This window comes from Pleurodeles waltl, chromosome 8 (assembly GCF_031143425.1).
Source record: "Pleurodeles waltl isolate 20211129_DDA chromosome 8, aPleWal1.hap1.20221129, whole genome shotgun sequence".
NCBI classification, from domain to species: Eukaryota; Metazoa; Chordata; class Amphibia; order Caudata; family Salamandridae; genus Pleurodeles; species Pleurodeles waltl.
The window spans coordinates 712,644,716-712,668,092 of NC_090447.1; positions in this window are offsets into that span (position 1 = coordinate 712,644,716).

The following is a 23,377-nucleotide window of genomic DNA, read 5'->3' on the forward strand; positions in this document are numbered from 1 at the left end:
GGCTAAAATCTTTCCTGTATGATCCAACCTCGACTGTTCCTGTGGCACAGCTAAGCTTATGGAAATCTTTTGTAGGGTTTGTCAGGGCCTCTTTTCAAAGCTTTTCAACGTTTAAGTCCAACTACTACGCAAATTATTCACAAATCTGGGAGTAAGATTTCACTGCTGTGCAGATGACACCTGATAGAGCGTTCCGTACTAATAATTTACCTGTATCTTGGACGCTCTTTAGGCCGATGAATCTTTTGGCTAAGTGGGACTCTCTTCACCCGAGACCAGCCAACTTAATGTAATCGATAATCAATAACGAACATAAGCAATTCCCAGATCAACATAACACTTAACAATTAATCCAGAATACATTTCGGCGAACCATGACCTTTCGGTCATGAATAACCACACCAGTTTATTCAAAGTTAATGAATTTATTTCCCTATATTAACAAAGCTAGCACAATATAGATGTGTCTCAACACCAAATGATAAACGTAAATGAACATTAATAGCTGTCCATAACGGCGGAACAGGTGCAATCTATGCAGCATTTGAATAACAAGGCATTCGATGATAGCAATGCAAATCACTAAAACTATAATCTGTAATGAGCTAATTGCATACATTTAGTCAGCATAACAAGGTCTCAAATTGCATCGTGCAACAAAAGGAATCCTCATCTAACCTCAAATTAGCATCGGCATGTGGGACTTCATGCAAAAACAATTTAGCAACATTAATTTAGAAAAAAACTCCTAACTAGGGATCTTATCAAAAATCAGCAGTTGGTTACCTAAAAGAAACACAATGCAATTTTACAATTTCCTTTCATATTTACCAATTACAATCAGCATTCAAGGAAGTCTTCGTCTCGCAGGTACCGTTTCTCGATCAGCATGGGACGGGGCAAAGGGGCAGGGGTGGACGGGGCAGTTGCCTCACGGCGGCAAGATAAACTACTACTTCATGCAATGGGCAGTTCAAAGTTAAAGTCTCTGGGGTAAGAATCATTTAAGTCTCTTTCTCTCGATTAGAGAAAGCATCAAAGTCTCTTTCAAAATGGCGTTGCAGCAAGGTGGGCCATATTAGCTGCAAAATGGCGGGTAACGGCAATAATGGCTGTAATGGCTGTAATGGCTACTTTCTTCTTGTGCACCTGGTTTAAATAGACAACAGTTCAAATCCAGTAGGGTCTTCCATTGGAGGGTTCATAGGTTGGCTTCAAATTGTCCAATCAAAAACAACAGTTCTCAAGCTTTTACTTAAGCATACATTATCCTTGGAGACGGGTACGCAAGTTGCAACATTTTATACCAATTAACTCACTTTCAGAGCTTCCATTGTCCGCACCTGCAGATTGACCTTGGAGCAAAGAGAAAAATGCCAGGCTGGCACGAAACCTTAAGATAAGCATGTGAACGATCTCAGTGGAAAAGTACAGCTTCAAGCAGAAATACACGTTTATTAGCACATTGGAAAAATACGAGCATCTAAACCGTGAGACCAGGCAACTAGGCCGAAGCCTCCATTAAAGTAATGCTAAGCTAAAACATTTCAAACAAGCAAATCGTAGCACACGTTTATGATTATGTCGGATTAGTGCAATTCTAATACATGACGTTATATAAAGCACGCTTATAAATGTTGGCAAACTACTCTGAGGGCACATTTGTCCCCGTACAATCTTTATTAGTTCGGTTAAAGTCACTCTTGATTATTGCAGCACTACGTTTAAGCGCCAATAAATGAAAAACCTTTATTTCTGCGTCATCAATCCCTCCTCTGATGACTACTTGTCATCACACAAAACTATTCCCACAAATTTTATTCCATTAAAATTCTGTCAGTTCTCTTTTCCTTTTAGTTCCCCTAGTTTTCGCTTTGTATTCTTCTGCCATTCTTTTCATCATTTTCTCTTCCTTCCTTCTTTTAATTCTTGCCATAATCATTATTATTCCCCTTTTTATTCCCCAAATTCCAAATATACAAATCAATACTATTAATATTCCCTGTATTATTTTTAATAATATTCCATTCCAAATTCCACCAATCCAATTTCCCACTGAAGCAAGTCCTTTTCCAACCTTCTCCCACACTCCTGGTTCTTTCAATTCCTTCAAGTCTGCACTCTCTTTTGTTAGATTAGCAAGCATAGTTTTAATTTTCACACTGTTGTCGGGAATATACGTGCAACAGTGGCGCACACCAAGCATTTTGCAAACGCCGCCATCCTTTGCTAAAAGAATGTCTAAGGCAAGCCTGTTTTGAAGAGTCATAGCTCTTTCCGCTGCAAGTTCAGCATCTATCAGGATTATAGCACCTGAAAACTTTGTCAACATGTTATCCACTATAGTAGACAACTTTCTTATTTTGATGGAATTCAGCACAACTCCCAATGAAGGAATCATGGCTCCAAATATATCTCCTACCACAGCAGCTGCGGTCTCTCTTTTCTGGATACGATGGGATCCAGATGTCTTTGAAATCATCGATAGGTCATCCAGTTGATAAACCTTTGGGAACACTATACCCAAATAACATCTTCCCCACCATCCCTTCGGAAGACGATAATAGGCATTATACCCACAAATGTAATATACACCTGGTATGACAGGGTCAAGTCCGTTCATCATGAATGTCCATTTGGCCTTAAAGATAAACGTATGTTTACACTCACTCGCTCCTACAAAAATGTTGTCATAATAAGATTCACCTCGATATATACAAAATTTCCCTACATGCCAAGCATCTAAAGCTATTCTCCCTTGTGCCTTTATTGCGGCAAAATCATAATGATCTACTGAAGTCCTCTTACTTAGCTCTTTTTCTAATTTCGCATTCATTTGTGCCCTTCTATCATCTGTGCGATCTAAAAAGCTTATTTCTACTGCAGAGAGCGAGCAGGTAAGGTTTTCCCTATGAGCGTGAGCCGTTTCAAAAGGTTGCATTGGCTCAAAAAATTCCCTCATTATTTTAGCATCCCAATCTTTAGCAATCTGGCTTAGCTGCGCTATTATAGGAACATATGCAAAGGTAACATCATAATTTGAGTAAAAATACTGTCTGTTAGTTTGACCATAAAATCTAGAAGTTACTATACTACATGTAATCCCGTATGTAAGAGGCATGTGGTGATAAGTCACCCCTTCCTTTACTGATGTCGGTATCTGTGTACACACATAACAATCTTTCGCATCCATAGTCTCAACATATTCTGTTAGCAAGCGATAGAAAACATTATACGAAAGTTCTTTCTTATCATGCAAGTGTCTCTCATCTAATTCTAGTCTTTTCAATGCAGTTAGTTCAGTGACAGTAACAGGAGCAAAAGTAGAAGCACCAATTTTCTCATTCTCACCCTTTCCATGCATTGCAAGCACTATTGCCATTATTATTAGTACACATGCAATTACCAAGCCTATACACGCATATTTACAATATTTCTTTCTACTGTTTTGTGTAGCCATGATCTGTATAGAATCAGAGAGCTAGAAGCACCTATAAAGAAACTATTTAGCAATTCAGTTACAAAGCTGAATGAGCGCAATGTTCACACAGTTTTCTTCAAGAGGCCAGTCACTTATCGGTTAGCAGCATTTGTCTCAATTCGGCAATAACTCAGTCTTTTATCAGTTCAGCAAGTGTCTTATCCGGTTTAGCAATGTCTCAGCTGGTTGTTTGTATCACGTTAGATTGTAGCAAGCAATATCATTTATTACCCTTTCAATCGACAGAGTCCATAAAACTTTTCTTTTCTATTGGTATCTCTTCTTCTTCGTTCTCGAGGCTAAGAGATACGAATTCGTCAGTCCAATCGTCATTGACTACATATGCCCATTCTGGACCGGAATATCTCCTGTTTGGTATCCTTCTCCTTTTCAATTTTGCTTCTCTTTTTGATTCTGCCTCACTGGTACTTTCCTCTTTGGCCAAGTCTTTCCCTTAACTTGAGGGTGGTACCACGACAGTCACTTCCTTTCTTTTCTCTTTCACTTTTGGCCTTTCTCCGTCGTTCAAATTTTCTTTAGTCCTTTGTTTTATTGGTGATATACTTAGTCTCCTCTTCGCACCGTGTCCATTTGATGGACCTGCGATCTTTTCTGTGGAAGCTTGAACTGTTTCGTTCTGTTCTGCCTTGTCCCCTCCTTCTGGGGAATCAATCACGTTCTCTTTTCCTTTTTCTGTATCGACTACTTCTTGGAAAGCCCTCCTCTGATCAGGCTCTCCTGCTTTTTCACCTCTTTCGAGCCCTTCGTCACCGTTACTTTCTTCAGACTCTTTATCACTTTCAGCTGCTTCAGGCTCTTTGTCACCTTCAGCTGCTTCAGGCTCTTTGCTACCCTCAGCTGCTTCAGGCTCTTTGTCACCTTCAGCTGCTTCGTCGCTGTCTGAGGTTTCTCCTTGGTCTTCCCCAAGTGAGTCGGTCGTTTCGTCCTCAGAGAATATTTCTCTCTCTTCTGTTCCTGCCTGTTCGCTTTCAGTTCGGTTTTGCTCTGTCTCAGCGCTCAGCACTGTTTTATCAGGCACTGGCAGTTTCAGCGCTTCAACTTCCTCATCTGTGGGACACAACACTTTCTTTGTGTGACTGGCGTGAATCCAGTTGGGAACTCCCGCACACTTCACAGCGGTAGTGGTCGTCAGGATCACTTGGAAAGGGCCTTTCCAACGGGGTTCCAGACACAACTTTCTCACATGCTTCTTTACCACGACCCAGTCACCTGCTTTCAGTGTGTGTCCTGGACCTTGGATCGGTGGCAAGGTGGTTGCTTCCACCTGGTGAGAGAAAGAGCGAACCACGTCAGCCAGACCTTTGCAGTAGTCTAACACCATATCATCTGTAATATTCAAAAGCGCGTTTGCGGGAACTGCAGGAAGTCTCATAGCCCTGCCCATGAGAATTTCGTGCGGAGACAATCCAGTCTTTCTATCAGGGGTGTTTCTCATTGACATTAACACCAAAGGCAACGCGTCAGGCCATTTCAAATTTGTCGATGCACATATTTTCGCCATTCTTGATTTCAATGTACCATTCATTTGTTCCACCAGTCCTGAGGCTTCAGGGCGATAGCTACAATGCAGTTTTTGCTCAATGTTCAGCGCTGCGCAAAGTAACTTTATCACCTCGTTATTGAAGTGACTTCCCCTATCTGATTCTAAAGAGATCGGGAATCCGAAACGTGGTATTAACTCCCTCAACAATAGTTTTGCAACCGTAAGGCTGTCATTTCTACGTGTGGGGTATGCTTCAATCCAGTGACTAAAAATGCACACAATCACCAACACATACTTCAGACCTCCATGCACAGGCATCTCAATGAAGTCCATCTGCATTCTACTAAACGGGCCGCTCGCCCTACCAATGTGGCTCGCGTTCACAACCGTTCCCTTCCCTGGGTTCATCTGCTGACAAATGACACATCAATGGCAAACTGTTTCTGCAGCTTGACGAAATCTGGGGTTAAACCAATCAGTTTTGAACAATCTTATCATGGCATCTCTCCCTAGGTGAGCCTGCCCATGATAGAACCGCGCTAGCTGCGATAAGAGACTATTTGGCAAAACAAATTTTCCCTCATTTGAAACCCATAACTCATCTGGTCTCTTTATACATTGTGACTTAATCCAGGAATCTCTTTCATCCTCCCTGACGTTATTTTGTAATGCTTTTAGTTCATCCATTGTATCTACGACCTTCAAGGCAAATGTTTCAGCTGGTTCGAGTTCTGGTTCACTTATCGAATTCCATTCATCTCTGAGTAATATACAGTTCAAGGCACAAAATCTTGCGACTTGATCCGCTTATGCATTTCCCAGAGAAACATAGTCCTGTCCTTTTGTATGAGCACTACACTTTACCACTGCAACTTCGGCTGGCATTTGAATGGCATGTAACAATTCCCTTATTCTCTCCCCGTTTTTCACTGGGGATCCTGAAAAAGTCAGGAAACCTCTCTGTGACCATAGTTGTCCAAAGTCGTGCACAATTCCAAACCTGTATTGACTATCAGTGTAAATGGTGACTTTCATCAATGCAGACAGTTGGCATGCTCTTGTAAGGGCTACAAGTTCTGCTACTTGTGCAGAATAGACTCCTTGAAGCCAGGACGTTTCCAAGACACCTGTTACAGTACATACAGCATATCCTGCTTTCAAAATTCCCATCCCATCTCTTAGACATGAACCATCAACGAAAACAATTTGGTCATTTTCATCAAGCTTAGTATCCTTAATGTCAGGTCGGGGTTTTGTGCAAAATTCAGTCACCTGAAGGCAGTCATGCTCGACGTCTTCAGCGTTCTCAATTTCAGCATTTTCACCGGGAAGCAAGGTTGCTGGATTCAACGTAGTGCACCTTTTCAGCTGCACATTCGGTGAGCCCAAAATTATCGTTTCATACCTTGTGAGTCTTGCTCCAGTCATGTGTTGTGTTCGGGAGCGGGTCAAAAGTATCTCAACTGAGTGAGGGACCATGACTGTTATTGGGTGTCCCATCACTATTCCTTCACTCTGAGTGAGGCTGATACCAACTGCTGCTACGGCGCGCAAACACCCTGGAAGTGCTGCTGCGACCGGATCCAAAGTAGCTGAAAAATACGCTACTGGTCTGTTTATGCCACCATGGGCTTGAGTCAAGACAGACAAAGAACATGCATCACGTTCATGACAAAACAATGTGAAAGGCTTTGTGTAATCAAGCATACCTAAACCTGGAGCCCTGCACATGCATTCTTTCAATGTGATAAAAGCATCCATCTCATCTCCTTTCAGCTCAATTTGATCCAAGGCATCCTTCTGGGTCAGCTTCAGTAAAGGCTTTGCTAGAGTTGAGAAGTTGGGAATCCACTGACGACAGTAGCTTACCATTCCCAAAACTTCCTCACCTCCCTCCTTGTCTTTGGTGGACTCATTTGAAGTACACTCGTTATTCTTTCCTTCATTATTCTCCGTGACCCTTTCTCTATCTGGTGACCCAAGTATTTCACTTTCTTCTGACAGAACTGCAATTTGGAAGGAGACACCTTGTGTCCATTCCTTCCCAAATGGTTCAACAGAGCAATGGTATCGGCTGTGCAGCCGCTTTCTGTCTTTGATGCAATCAGTAAGTCATCGATGTACTGTACTAGGGTTGACTCAAATGGCAATTCTAATGCTTCCAAGTCTTTCTTTAGAATCTGATTGAATATTGACGGTGACTCAGAAAACCCTTGAGGAATTCGACACCAACTGTACACTCTGTCTAAGAATTTGAAACAAAAGAGAAATTGGCTGTCCTCATGAAGAGGCACCGAAAAGAATGCTTGTGACAAGTCGATGACTGAGAACCACTCGGCATCGCAAGGGACTTGAAACATTATCACAGCTGGATTTGGTACGACAGGGCAACATTTAATTATGATGTCATTTATTTTCCTCAAGTCCTGTACAATTCGGACCTTTCCACTCGGCTTTATTAGTCCCATGATTGGTGAATTACATGGACTGCTTAACACTTCTTTCAGTACTCCCTGCTTTACAAATTCGTCAATGAGTTGGGCAACTTTCATGAGGGTGTCTTGTGCCATGTGGTATTGTGGGGTCTGGGGAAAGGTTGCATTGGGTTTTACAGTCACTTTCACTGGTTCCACTCCTTTCATCAATCCCACCTCTTTCCCTGTCATATCCCACACTTCCTTTCCGACTGTTTCCCGTAATTCAGCTGGAATATCTTCTTCAGTTATCATCGGGAAAAGACAAATCAGAGGATACTCTTCATCGACAGTTTCCATCTCATCCCCCTCTACACTGTCCTCTTCTTCCCCATCACTGCTCGTCTGAATTTTGATTCCATCGTTCGAACACATAATCGAACAACCCAATTTGCACAATAGGTCTCTCCCTAACAGTGCTATCGGGCTTGAGTCACATACCACAAATTTATGTAACCCTTGATAGTTACCAATGCTGACTGGTACCGGATCTGTAATTGGGTTTGTCAGGTGCCTGTTTGCTACTCCCACCACTTGAAGTGTTCTCCCTGAGAGTGGCTAATTTGGTACTTCAATGCTCTTAACAGTTGAACGTGTGGCTCCTGTGTCAACCAAGAATGAGACACGGTGACCCATTACTCTTCCCTCCACGTACGGACCCTTTTGATCAACTTCCAAGGATGCTGCAAGCACACAATCTCCTTCCTCTCCTGAACTTTCACTCTCCCATACATTGTTTATTCCACTCTCACTGTGTAATGGGAACTGTTGTACGGTGCCATTTGTATTCATTACCTGACCCGAGACCTGTGGAGGAACCATCACTTGCTGCTGACTCATTGGTGCCAAAGGGATTTGCATTTGCTGATTAGGTACCATGGGTAACTGCTGTTGCATCGGCTGCATTTGCGTCATCTGCATACGGGGCATCTGCATCTGCTGCGGCTGCATGGGCTGTAATCCCTGCAGCTGATTTATGGTCTGAAAATTTGGGTTTGGACCTCTCATTTTCGGTCCCCTCATTGTCTGAAATGCATTGACATCATTGTTTTGCTGACCAACACCTGCACCTTCCTGCACCACCATCGGGCACTCGCGTTTCCAATGACCGACAATTCCGCACGCGTGACACGGCATCACCTTTTTCAATGCCTGCACACCATTCGGAGTCACAACAGTGTTCAAATCCGGACCATTATTCACAAAACCTCCTCTGCCTCTGCCTCTCGCCTGTGGCTGAAACATCATATTTCCCTGCAACTGCGGCTGCGGTTGCGGTACCTGTTGTTGGAACCCTTGCAACCCTTGCAGACCTGTCTGAGCTGCTTTAAGCTGCATCATCATCACTTTCTCTTTCAACTTTTTCTGTTTCACTTCAATTTCGTCGCTACAGTATTTCGCATAATTCAACACCTCATCAATAGGTTTCGACTGCCAACAAATCAAATGCGACTTTATCATCTGACTTATCTCTGGTCTCAGCCCTTCCACGAATCTAAACACAAAATGAAGCATGTCCTTCGCCTCTATTGTTTCCGTGCCACTGTAGTTCTTGAACGCCTTCAACAACCTCTCATAGTAACTATGAATCGACTCTTTAGCCTCTTGGGCAGTTCGATCGATCTTCTGCCAATCCACATTTTTCGCGGCAACCTTCGTCTTCAAATGCTCAATCACCTTATAGTACAAGCTCATCACCATAGGTGATGGTGCACCCGTATCCCTGTCTCTCTCTGGTTCACTTGTCGGCCAACCCACAGCTCTTTTGCAATCCTCCCACAAATCTGCCGGAACCACAATCTCAAAGAGAGTGTTCAGGTCTTCCCAGAGACATTTTGCAAGCTTCACAAACCTATCAGTCTGTTGATACCATTCAATCGGTTTCTCTCTCAGTTTGGGAAAATCATCCGTAAAAGACTGAATGTCGCTTCTGTGCCATGGTACATGTATTAATTTTCCCCCTGCTGTCTCCCTCATTGGTAACATGGTTACTGCATCACTACTCTGTGGTCTTTTCTCGTTGAGCTCTGGGACACTGTCTTTCCTCTTTTCCTTTCTCTTTACCCATCTGCTTTCCCATTTGTCTAAGCATCTCCACACTTGTGCACTCTGCAACAATTCTCTAAGGTGCACCTTCATGCCTGCTGACCTCATGTGTTCAAAATCTGTGGTCCCGAAATCCAACCTGTAGCTCCTGCTCAAGTGTTTCGTCTTGTCTATATCAACCCCGTTTTTGTCAGCTATTTCTTGCAAGCTTCTATGTACCTTGTTCACTTCTCTCGTAATCCTGGGACATAGATACCTCAGCTCTTCTTCCGAGTAGGACTCTAACCTATTCACACCCATAGTCCCTTCCACCAATTCTTGTGCTTCCATGTTCAACCTGACCCTGTTCAGATAATCTTCTCCCTTCCCACTGGCTGAGCTTTGTGTGGAATTCAGACTGTTGAACCACTGTGTCAGCTGTTGCGCATTCAACCCCATCAGTGTAGCATTCACATCGACCGCCATTGATGGTTGCGGCAACTTTTCAGTGTTCAATGATAGCGGTATCATCAGTGGGGGACTCGACCTCACCACTGTTGACTGAGCACATATGGGACTAAACTCCATCAAGGACCCAGATCCAGTTGGCTGAGCCGCTATCGGAGTTATCCCTGGAGTGTTTTCTATGCACCTCCTTTCTGTCCCATTCTGCAGCATTGATCCCTGACCGCTCATACCTAAGTTAGGCTGACTGTACAAAGGTACCGGTGGACCTACAGTAATGGGTAGTGATATCGCATCTGGGTTCTGTCCATTCCCCATGTTCTGAGACATGTTCATTCCCACACTATGGGTCATCATTGCCGGCATGCCCATCTGACTCCCCGTCATCTGAGCATGTGCGTTTCCCCCCTGCATCTGCTTTTGAGGCATCAAAAACTGGGTTGATTCAGCTTGTGCCAGTGTTGGGTTGTGACCATTCTGTCCTCCCATAACTGTTGGATCTAGAATCATTCCCGTTCTGTTGTCACTGCTGTAGTACCTTGGGACCTGCGGCTGATAATTTTCTGCTGGTTTCAATATGGGCACATCTGGATATATTCTCCTAACCTGCGGTATCTGCGGGGTGAACAGTAAACTCGGGTCCTTAGATCCCGATGATGCTCCTGAACTCTGAGTTTCACTGTTCTGTACCGGTGCCGGAGGGGCAGAACTGGTACTTGGACCTTGTCCACTCTCTGCATAAGGTGGTGGACGGTCGTTCAGCAATTGCATGATTAACTCCTCATCCTCTAACTCCCCTTCTCAACTTTTCCTCGTCCTCTCTATCCTTGGAACACCTCCTGTTTGTCTTACAGGTAGCTTTCTTACCTGTCTCCTCTTCTTCCTTAGTAATTGCGGGAAACAATTTTATCCCCTGCAATACATCTGACCTCCACACCTTCTGTGCATTATCCCACCTAGCGTCCGCTAGTGTCTTTTCTACCTTCCTTATCCTAGTCTCGAACTTATTTTGCTGCTGCTGTCTAGCCATTAGTTCCCAAATTGCTAGAGCCTCAAACTGTGCTGGCCTTGGAGGTACCTTCATGTCGTACATCGCGAATCTCAAATTCTCTAAGATCCTTATATTGAATGTCCCATGGACCGGGAACGCTACGCTCCCATGTTTCTCTGTCAGCTTGTGCCATTGCTTTAGCCAAAGGCACGGAGCTACCCCTTTTTCCTCCATTACAATGTAAGCTGGTGTACCTTCGGATGGCGTCTCTTCTCCTACGCTCGCTTTAATGTAAGACTCCCCCTTCATCGCACTCCTTAATGCTTTAAAAAATTTAATTTTCTCGTCTTTTATTTCACAAAGTTTGTAATCAATAGGTGACTTTAATTCCCGGAATACTCTTCGCTTGCCTTTCCCCTTCCAATCGAGCCCCACGGACTGCGTCCAATCCGTGCGCGACCCTTCCCTACAACCAACCTATCCCACCGCGGCTCCTAGTGACGTCACACTCACACACTGCGGCTGACAAAGCCTCGCGGCTAGTCCTCCTTCACTCAGCTCCTCTCGTAACAACTTCTGGCATGTATCGCGAGCTACCAAAAATTATAATAAAACAGATCTGTCGGTTTACTACAGGAAGGGTAACACAATCGCTTCAGGACCTTTGGGATTTTTCACTAGCCTCGGCAGTTATTCCATCTTTCTCGGTCCCCACGTTCGCAAGCAAATCTGACCCGCAGACTGCTCTCAACTTGTCAGTGATCTATTCTAGTGCACTTTAGAATTTTGTCAAAGCCCGAAGTCGAAGTTTTCTTTCACTCCCTTAGCACACGTACCGACTCGTTGACCACGCCCGATCAACCTACTAAACCGACCAGACCACAACATAAAACAAGTGTCTCATACACTTTTCAACATACTCCGGAGTCTCTTGACCTCGCAGGGCCCGTCTCAACAACAACAACCACGTGGACCTTTTTATGCACGAAGCGCCACATGCACATGAAGTTCGACGACTTCCCTACTCTCATACTCGGAGTCGCACCTCCGCTATTCTCTATGAAGTTCGACGACTTCCCTACTTCTACACTCGGAGTCGCACCTCCGCTATTCTCTAAAATCCTCGCAACCTTTTCACACAATCTGCGGCAATAAGCTGTGCAAGCGCAAAATCCTAGCTTCTCTCATACCATCACTAGTACCGCCAACGCTGATCTCACACCTCCATTCTCTTCATCCGCAAGCTCCGAGATCCCGGGAAAGTCGCGGTGGACTTAGCCCATCATCATTTTCTCAATCTGTTTTACCCAAGAAAATCTAATTCAACTTCTCGAGTGGGATCTCAAAAGTCGAAACCGTTAATTTAACACCATGTATGTCTCGAGTGGGGTCCCAAAAGTCTAAACCGTCCTCTGCTACCATCTACTGATAGAGCGTTCCGTACTAATAATTTACCTGTATCTTGGACGCTCTTTAGGCCGATGAATCTTTTGGCTAAGTGGGACTCTCTTCACCCGAGACCAGCCAACTTAATGTAATCGATAATCAATAACGAACATAAGCAATTCCCTGATCAACATAACACTTAACAATTAATCCAGAATGCATTTCGGCGAACCATGACCTTTCAGTCATGAATAACCACACCAGTTTATTCAAAGTTAATGAATTTATTTCCCTATATTAACAAAGCTAGCACAATATAGATGTGTCTCAACACCAAATGATAAACGTAAATGAACATTAATAGCTGTCCATAACGGCGGAACAGGTGCAATCTATGCAGCATTTGAATAACAAGGCATTCGATGATAGCAATGCAAATCACTAAAACTATAATCTGTAATGAGCTAATTGCATACATTTAGTCAGCATAACAAGGTCTCAAATTGCATCGTGCAACAAAAGGAATCCTCATCTAACCTCAAATTAGCATCGGCATGTGGGACTTCATGCAAAAACAATTTAGCAACATTAATTTAGAAAAAAACTCCTAACTAGGGATCTTATCAAAAATCAGCAGTTGGTTACCTAAAAGAAACACAATGCAATTTTACAATTTCCTTTCATATTTACCAATTACAATCAGCATTCAAGGAAGTCTTCGTCTCACAGGTACCGTTTCTCGATCAGCATGGGACGGGGCAAAGGGGCAGGGGTGGACGGGGCAGTTGCCTCACGGCGGCAAGATAAACTACTACTTCATGCAATGGGCAGTTCAAAGTTAAAGTCTCTAGGGTAAGAATCATTTAAGTCTCTTTCTCTCGATTAGAGAAAGCATCAAAGTCTCTTTCAAAATGGCGTCGCAGCAAGGTGGGCCATATTAGCTGCAAAATGACGGGTAACGGCAATAATGGCTGTAATGGCTGTAATGGCTACTTTCTTCTTGTGCACCTGGTTTAAATAGACAACAGTTCAAATCCAGTAGGGTCTTCCATTGGAGGGTTCATAGGTTGGCTTCAAATTGTCCAATCAAAAACAACAGTTCTCAAGCTTTTACTTAAGCATACATTATCCTTGGAGACGGGTACGCAAGTTGCAACATTTTATACCAATTAACTCACTTTCAGAGCTTCCATTGTCCGCACCTGCAGATTGACCTTGGAGCAAAGAGAAAAATGCCAGGCTGGCACGAAACCTTAAGATAAGCATGTGAACGATCTCAGTGGAAAAGTACAGCTTCAAGCAGAAATACACGTTTATTAGCACATTGGAAAAATACGAGCATCTAAACCGTGAGACCAGGCAACTAGGCCGAAGCCTCCATTAAAGTAATGCTAAGCTAAAACATTTCAAACAAGCAAATCGTAGCACACGTTTATGATTATGTCGGATTAGTGCAATTCTAATACATCACGTTATATAAAGCATGCTTATAAATGTTGGCAAACTACTCTGAGGGCACATTTGTCCCCGTACAATCTTTATTAGTTCGGTTAAAGTCACTCTTGATTATTGCAGCACTACGTTTAAGCGCCAATAAATGAAAAACCTTTATTTCTGCGTCATCACACCCTGATGATATTTCATCTGTCCAAGGATTATTGCTCATGCAGCTGGGGAGTAGCCAAGATGATAGATGCAGTCCAAGCAAAGATGAATGAAAATAGACTAGTCTTCCAAGTGGAGAAGACCTAATTCTTGCTAGTTGGCTCTGACCACTGAGACATTATGGAGCAGAATACCATTCTTGTTTGTTGGCTGTGCTCATATGGAAATAAAGGACACAATTAAAACCTTAAGAGCCTCATTGCGAGTTTGGCCAAGGGGATTACTCCATCGCAAACGTGATGGTTATCAAGTCTGCCATGTTACAAGCTCCATAAGATGTAATGGAACTTGTAATATGGCGAATGGGATACCAGTCACGTTTGTGATGTAGTAATCCCTTCACCAAACTCATAATGAGGCCTTAAGGCCTGTATTTATACTTTTTATTCACACATTTGTTCCGCTTTTTGACTTAAAAGCGGTGCACACTTACAAAATCCAATTGTATTTTGTATGTTTGCCGCACTTTTGCGTCAAAAAATGACGCAAATGCGGCGCTAAAAAAGTATAAATATGGGCCTAAGTGTTTACTTTGATGGAAAAATGTCATTTGAAGGTCAAGTCAATCAAATAATCCTCTCAGCACACTTCCATTTTAAAGTGTTACTCTCCCATGAAAACTGGACAAATAAAGCAGGAGCTATCCTCTGTTTCAAAATTGATTACAATGATGCCTATCTAGTCTGCACATTTAACACAGATGCAACATAGTTTTCTATACCTTCTGGCATTGATGTAGTCATCAAACAGCTTGTGCCACTGGTCTGTGGACCACTGGTGGTTAGCTGAAAGTGTATCCTGGGAGCTAACATCTGAACATTGTTTCAAATTACGGTGAAATCTATTTAGCGCTGCACAAAAGCCAGAGAGGATGGTTTCCAGACCATGAAGGTAATAAATTAGTTGAGTTTCTGTCTTTATTTATTCAGTAATTAATCAATCAACTAAACATATAATTCAGTATTAGTCATCTATTCTCCTAGAAATACCAAGTAAAGGGCAATGCACATCATTATAAAGTGCAAAATCCAAAACAAAGATAGTATTGATTCCATAAAGGAACTTCCCTGTTTTAAATGAAGCATGAAAATATGACGGGGGAAATCTAAGCTGAAGGTGTCAGTCTGGAAAGAACCAAATAAAGGTTCAGGTTAAAAGACAGATACTTTCAAGCGTCTAACTCAAGAACTTAGAAATATGGGATCTCAGGGAGCAAAGTTAGGCAAAGGTCTTCACTCAGTGAAGTAAAATAAGCTCTGCTGTCACTAAACTAAGACACACTGTTAAAATAATACATTTTTTTGATAACTTCTTCCGACAATCTCCCCAAAGATGGGGCCAAAATTGTTGTACTGTCTTCCTGCGAGCAGTAAACTCCCTTCATTCCAGCCATCGAACACAGGGAAGCACACACAGCTGCGCAACCTTGAGTGCTTCTGTTTTATGGACTCCCTGGGCCAGGACGACCTTCACAGTAGACTGTCAATTCGTTTAACTTTTCTACAAGCAAAACAATGACCTTCTTCTTTACTACTGAAGGTCATCTAACTCATGCAAGGGAAGCAAAAACGTGAAAGCACATTTGAAAACTAGTATATTTAGCAATTTAACCTTGGGCTACTGAGGCCTAGTCACAGTTATGAAAGCTTTATAAATGCACATTCACATAACATGAATCTACCACAAGCTAAAGGTTATCCTTCGGTTATATAACCGTGGCCTCTCTATACCTACAGAGCCACACATAAGCATGCAGATTAACATATGATTAATAACTATTATGGAGCACACATTTTGTGCTGCTTCAATGCAAACATCAAAAGGCTACAGGTTCAGCAAAACTCAGCTGCTAGAGCAATTTTAATTTCTCTAGCAATTCCCATGTTTCTGATTTTCGCTGGAGTATTTATTGGCTCCCAGGGGCATGTAGGATTACGTTTTAAAGATTAATCTGGATGTATATAAAGATCTGCATGGAAATGCTGTGGCCTAAATAATACTAAAACTAATTCCCTGCTGTACCAGAAGATAACTTGGATATGCTGCGAAATGGGTTCTAATGCTCCTGCAGAGTGCCAGGGAAAAGTCAGAGAGAAGTCAATGATGGCTATTGCATGGCCATCTTTGAATTTTCTGGGCGGCCTTAGGCAAATTGAACCGTTATTACCGTTCAAGGAAATGCCGAAATCAACATGTGTTTGATTAATTGTTTGGCTCTCAAGACCATTTCAGCACCTAGACAGGTTTGAGTTGTGGGCGCTATACAAATAGTGATTTGATTTGAGTTGATTTTTCTACAATTTTGTTTGTGTTCCTCAAATAAAACAAACTGTCGCAATGTACTTAAACATTGAAATGAAGCAGTATGAATGCTTAGTAGCAGTGACATTCACATTAAGGTAACTATTGGAATAGCTGTGTAACTGTATTGATATGCTTCTGTATTTCAATCAATTTGAGGAAAGCAGTGAATTGGGTTTATGCTAGGGGTGGTGGAGATTACAGTTTATTTTCTGTAAAATGGGTCCTCTCAGATATGCATTTTTGTTGCCCTCCGTAATGAAACGTGGTGGGTGCACTAAACAAAATGTATCAATCATTTAATAAACTGTGTGATGTTCATGGTATTGTATTGCTTTGTGCGGTTTTTATGGTATGTAAACAAAATCACGTTTTGCTTTATTGCATAACTAGTATGCATTGCACTATAGCAAAATAACATTGATTACATGGATCAGCCCCCCCCCAACAGTGCACAGTCAGCATATTACAAGTCACCAAGGACTTTTGTGAGACAAAGGGCAGCAGAGTGAGAACATTTCTAAAGTGACTTGCGATATCCTGAGTGTAGGAAAGTACCATCTTGCCTGGCATGTTACCCCCAATTTTCACTGTATATATGTTGTTTTAGTTGTATGTGTCACTGGGACCCTGGTAACCCAGGGCCCCAGTGCTCATAAGTGTGCCTGAATGTGTTACCTGTGTAGTGACTAACTGTCTCACTGAGGCTCTGCTAATCAGAACCTCAGTGGTTATGCTCTCTCATTTCTTTCCAAATTGTCACTAACAGGCTAGTGACCATTTTTACCAATTTACATTGGCTTACTGGAACACCCTTATAATTCCCTAGTATATGGTACTGAGGTACCCAGGGTATTGGGGTTCCAGGAGATCCCTATGGGCTGCAGCATTTCTTTTGCCACCCATAGGGAGCTCTGACAATTCTTACACAGGACTGCCACTGCAGCCTGAGTGAAATAACGTCCACGTTATTTCACAGCCATTTTACACTGCACTTAAGTAACTTATAAGTCACCTATATGTCTAACCTTTACCTGGTGAAGGTTAGGTGCAAAGTTACTTAGTGTGAGGGCACCCTGGCACTAGCCAAGGTGCCCCCACATTGTTCAGAGCCAATTCCCTGAACTTTGTGAGTGCGGGGACACCATTACACGCGTGCACTACATATAGGTCACTACCTATATGTAGCTTCACAATGGTAACTCCGAATATGGCCATGTAACATGTCTATGATCATGGAATTGCCCCCTCTATGCCATCCTGGCATAGTTGGCACAATCCCATGATCCCAGTGGTCTGTAGCACAGACCCTGGTACTGCCAAACTACCCTTCCTGGGGTTTCACTGCAGCTGCTGCTGCTGCCAACCCCTCAGACAGGCATCTGCCCTCCTGGGGTCCAGCCAGGCCTGGCCCAGGATGGCAGAACAAAGAACTTCCTCTGAGAGAGGGTGTGACACCCTCTCCCTTTGGAAAATGGTGTGAAGGCAGGGGAGGAGTAGCCTCCCCCAGCCTCTGGAAATGCTTTCTTGGGCACAGATGTGCCCAATTCTGCATAAGCCAGTCTACACCGGTTCAGGGGACCCCTTAGCCCTGCTCTGGCGCGAAACTGGACAAAGGAAAGGGGAGTGACCACTCCCCTGACCTGCACCTCCCCTGGGAGGTGTCCAGAGCTCCTCCAGTGTGCTCCAGACCTCTGCCATCTTGGAAACAGAGGTGCTGCTGGCACACTGGACTGCTCTGAGTGGCCAGTGCCACCAGGTGACGTCAGAGACTCCTGCTGATAGGCTCCTTCAGGTGTTAGTAGCCTATCCTCTCCTAGGTAGCCAAACCCTCTTTTCTGGCTATTTAGGGTCTCTGTCTCTGGGGAAACTTTAGATAACGAATGCAAGAGCTCATCCGAGTTCCTCTGCATCTCTCTCTTCACCTTCTGCCAAGGAATCGACTGCTGACCGCGCTGGAAGCCTGCAAACCTGCAACATAGTAGCAAAGACGACTACTGCAACTCTGTAACGCTGATCCTGCCGCCTTCTCAACTGTTTTCCTGCTTGTGCATGCTGTGGGGGTAGTCTGCCTCCTCTCTGCACCAGAAGCTCCGAAGAAATCTCCCGTGGGTCAACGGAATCTTCCCCCTGCAACCGCAGGCACCAAAAAGCTGCATTACCGGTCCCTTGGGTCTCCTCTCAGCACAACGAGCGAGGTCCCTCGAATCCAGCGACTCTGTCCAAGTGACCCCCACAGTCCAGTGACTCTTCAGTCCATGTTTGGTGGAGGTAAGTCCTTGCCTCACCTCGCTGGGCTGCATTGCTGGGAACCGCGACTTTTGCAGCTACTCCGGCCCCTGTGCACTTCCGGCGGAAATCCTTTGTGCACAGCCAAGCCTGGGTCCACGGCACTCTAACCTGCATTGCACGACTTTCTAAGTTGGTCTCCGGCGACGTGGGACTCCTTTGTGCGACTTCGGGTGAGCACTGTTTCACACATCCTTGTAGTGCCTGTTTTTGGCACTTCTCCGGGTGCTACCTGCTGCTGAGAGGGCTCATTGTCTTGCTCGACGTCTCCTCTCTCTCCTGGTCCAATTTGCGACCTCCTGGTCCCTCCAGGGCCACAGCAGCATCCAAAAACGCTAACCGCACAATTTGCAGCTATCAAGGCTTGTTGGCGTTCTTTTGGCGGGAAAACACTTCTGCACGACTTTCCACGGAGAGAGGGATTTGTCCACCAAAGGGGAAGTCTCTAGCCCTTTTCGTTCGTGCAGAAACCTCAGCTTCTTCTGTCCAGTAGAAGCTTCTTTGCACCCGCAGCTGGCATTTCCTGGGCATTTGCCCATCTCCGACTTGCTTGTGACTTTTGGACTTGGTCCCCTTGTTCCACAGGTACCCTAGATTGGAAATCCACAGTTGTTGCATTGTTGGTTTGTGTCTTTCCTGCATTATTCCTCTAACACGACTTCTTTGTCCTTAGGGGAACTTTAGTGCACTTTGCACTAACTTTTCAGGGTCTTGGGGAGGGTTATTTTTCTAACTCTCACTATTTTCTAATAGTCCCAGCGACCCTCTACAAGGTCACATAGGTTTGGGGTCCATTCGTGGTTCGCATTCCACTTTTGGAGTATATGGTTTGTGTTGCCCCTATCCCTATGTTTCCCCATTGCATCCTATTGTAACTATACATTGTTTGCACTGTTTTCTAAGACTATACTGCATATTTTTGCTATTGTGTATATATATCTTGTGTATATTTCCTATCCTCTCACTGAGGGTACACTCTAAGATACTTTGGCATATTGTCATAAAAATAAAGTACCTTTATTTTTAGTATGACTGTGTATTGTGTTTTCTTATGATATTGTGCATATGACACTAAGTGGTACTGTAGTAGCTTCACACGTCTCCTAGTTCAGCCTAAGCTGCTCTGCTAAGCTACCATTATCTATCAGCCTAAGCTGCTAGACACCCTATACACTAATAAGGGATAACTGGGCCTGGTGCAAGGTGCAAGTACCCCTTGGTACTCACTACAAGCCAGTCCAGCCTCCTACATTGGTTGTGCAGCGGTGGGATAAGTGCTTTGAGACTACTTACCACTCTTGTCATTGTACTTTTCATAAGAGAAAAATATACAAAACAAGGTCAGTGTATATACACATAGCCAAAAAGTTTAGCATTTCCTCTTTTCACTCTTTTCTAAGTGCTGAAAAGTACTTCTAAACTTTCAAAAAGTTCTTAAAAGTTTAAAAACTTTTTTTCTGTCTTTCTAAAAAGTTCTGAAAACTTTTTTCTCTTTTTCTATCACTTTTAACTCTCTCTAAAAATGTCTGGCACAGGCCAAAATGTTGATCTGTCCAAACTTGCATATGATCACCTTAGCTGGAAAGGAGCAAGGAGTCTCTGCATAAAGAGAGGTTTGAGTGTAGGGAAGAATCCTTCCTTAGAACTGTTAATTAACATGCTTAGAGAACAGGATAAGGCTAAAAGTGCCCCATCTGTTGAAAAAGTAGCTAATGGTTCTCAATCTGATCCAGGGACTCCCCCAGGAAAAGATTCTGGAAAGAAACTTCCTAGCCTGCCCATTACTAGACAGTCTAGCATAGTTGGTTGTGATGAAGAGCCACACCATACAAATAGTGTTGTCTCACATCATAGCAAAAGCATTTATTCTCACCATACTGGTAGTGATGTTTCTGTTAGCCAAGCTGTTAGGGTGGCTTCTGTAAGGGACAGGTCTCCTTCTGTTCAATCCCATCATACCTCTGTATCTAGGAATGTCCCTCCCACCAACCCTGATGATAGATTGTTAGAAAGGGAGCTCAATAGATTGAGAGTGGAACAAACCAGACTGAAGCTCAAGAAGCAACAGCTGGATTTGGATAGACAGACTTTAGAAGTAGAGAAGGAGAGACAGAAACTGGGTTTAGAAACCCATGGTGGCAGCAGCAGTATTCCCCATAGTCATCCTGCAAAAGAGCATGATTCCAGGAATCTGCACAAGATAGTTCCCCCTTATAAGGAGGGGGATGACATTAACAAGTGATTTGCTGCACTTGAGAGGGCCTGTGTTGTACAGGATGTCCCTCAAAGGCAGTGGGCTGCTATCCTATGGCTATCATTTAGTGGAAAAGGTAGGGATAGGCTCCTTACTGTGAAAGAAAATGATGCTAATAATTTCCAAGTTCTTAAGAATGCACTCCTGGATGGTTATGGCTTAACCACTGAACAATACAGGATAAAGTTCAGAGAGACCAAAAAGGAGTCTTCACAAGACTGGGTTGATTTCATTGACCATTCAGTGAAGGCCTTGGAGGGGTGGTTACATGGCAGTAAAGTTACTGATTATGACAGCCTGTATAACTTGATCCTGAGAGAGCATATTCTTAATAATTGTGTGTCTGATTTGTTGCACCAGTACTTGGTGGACTCTGATCTGACCTCTCCCCAAGAATTGGGAAAGAAGGCAGACAAATGGGTCAGAACAAGGGTGAACAGAAAAGTTCATACAGGGGGTGACAGAGATGGCAACAAAAAGAAGGATGGTAAGTCTTCTGACAAGGGTGGGGACAAATCTAAAAATGAGTCTTCATCAGGCCCACAAAAACACTCTGGTGGGGGTGGTGGGCCCAAATCCTCTTTTAATCAGAACAAGGAAAAGAAACCATGGTGCTATTTATGTAAAATAAAAGGCCATTGGACAACAGATCCCAGTTGTCCAACGAAAGGCACCAAGCCTCCTACCACTACAACCCCTACTGCTACACCTAGTGTCCCTACTAATAGCAGTGGTGGTGGGAGCAAACCTACTAATAGCCAATCCAAGGGAGTAGCTGGGCTCACTATTGGTAACTTAGTTGGGGTTGGCCTTGTTAGGGAGGCCACAGAGGCTGTGTTAGTCTCTGAGGAGGCTATTGATTTAGCCACCTTAGTTGCTTGTCCCCTTAATATGGATAAGTACAAGCAGCTACCCCTAATAAATGGTGTTGAGGTTCAGGCCTACAGGGACACTGGTGCCAGTGTGACTATGGTCATAGAGAAACTGGTCCACCCTGAACAACACCTACTTGGTCACCAGTACCAAGTAACCGATGCTCACAACAACACACTTAGCCACCCCATGGCTGTTGTAAATCTCAACTGGGGGGGGGTTACTGGTCCAAAGAAAGTTGTGGTAGCTTCAGATTTACCTGTAGACTGTCTATTAGGGAATGATTTGGAGACATCAGCTTGGTCAGATGTGGAGTTGGAGGCCCATGCAGCAATGCTGGGCATCCCAGGGCATATTTTTGCTTTGACAAGGGCTCAGGCCAAAAAGCAAAAAGGACAGGGAAGCTTGGATCCTGGAACAATGGACCAAGTGCTCCCTAAAGCTAGGGCTAGTAGAAGCAAACCACTTCCTACTATCCCTCCCTCTACAGTGGATTCTACTTCTGAGGAAGAAGAATTCCCTCCCTGTGCAGAACCTACACCAGAGGAGCTGGAAGCAGACACTGCTGAGCTTTTGGGTGAAGGGGGGCCTGCCAGAGAGGAGCTGAGTGTGGCACAGCAAACCTGTCCCACATTAGAGGGTCTCAGACAGCAAGCTGTCAAACAGGCTAATGGGGATGTCAGTGACTCTCACAGAGTTTACTGGGAGGACAACCTCTTGTACACTGAGCATAGGGATCCTAAACCTGGAGCTGCCAGGAGATTAGTGATTCCTCAGGAGTACAGAAAGTTCCTCCTAACCCTGGCACATGACATTCCCCTAGCTGGGCACCTGGGTCAAATGAAAACTTGGGACAGACTGGTTCCATTGTTTCATTGGCCTAGGATGTCTGAGGACACAAAGGAATTTTGTAAGTCCTGTGAAACCTGTCAAGCCAGTGGCAAGACAGGTGGCACCCCAAAGGCACCCCTTATTCCACTGCCTGTGGTTGGGGTTCCCTTTGAAAGGGTAGGGGTTGACATAGTTGGCCCCCTTGACCCTCCTACTGCTTCAGGCAATAGATTTATCTTGGTGGTAGTGGACCATGCCACAAGATATCCTGAAGCTATTCCTTTAAGGACCACTACAGCACCTGCAGTGGCAAAGGCCCTCCTGGGAATATTTTCCAGGGTGGGCTTCCCAAAGGAAGTAGTATCAGACAGGGGAAGCAATTTCATGTCTGCATACTTAAAAGCCATGTGGAAGGAGTGTGGTGTAACTTACAAGTTCACAACACCCTATCATCCACAAACAAATGGACTGGTGGAGAGATTTAATAAAACTCTCAAAGGCATGATTATGGGTCTCCCTGAAAAACTCCGCAGGAGATGGGATATTCTTCTACCATGCCTCCTTTTTGCCTACAGGGAGGTACCGCAGAAAGGAGTGGGCTTCAGCCCCTTTGAACTTCTTTTTGGACACCCTGTTAGGGGTCCACTCACACTTGTAAAGGAGGGTTGGGAACAACCTTTAAAAGCTCCTAAGCAGGATATTGTGGATTATGTACTTGGCCTCAGATCAAGGATGGCTGAGTATATGAAAAAGGCCAGTAAAAACCTTCAGGCCAGCCAAGAGCTCCAGAAGCAATGGCATGATCAGAAGGCTGTTTTGGTTCAGTACCAACCAGGGC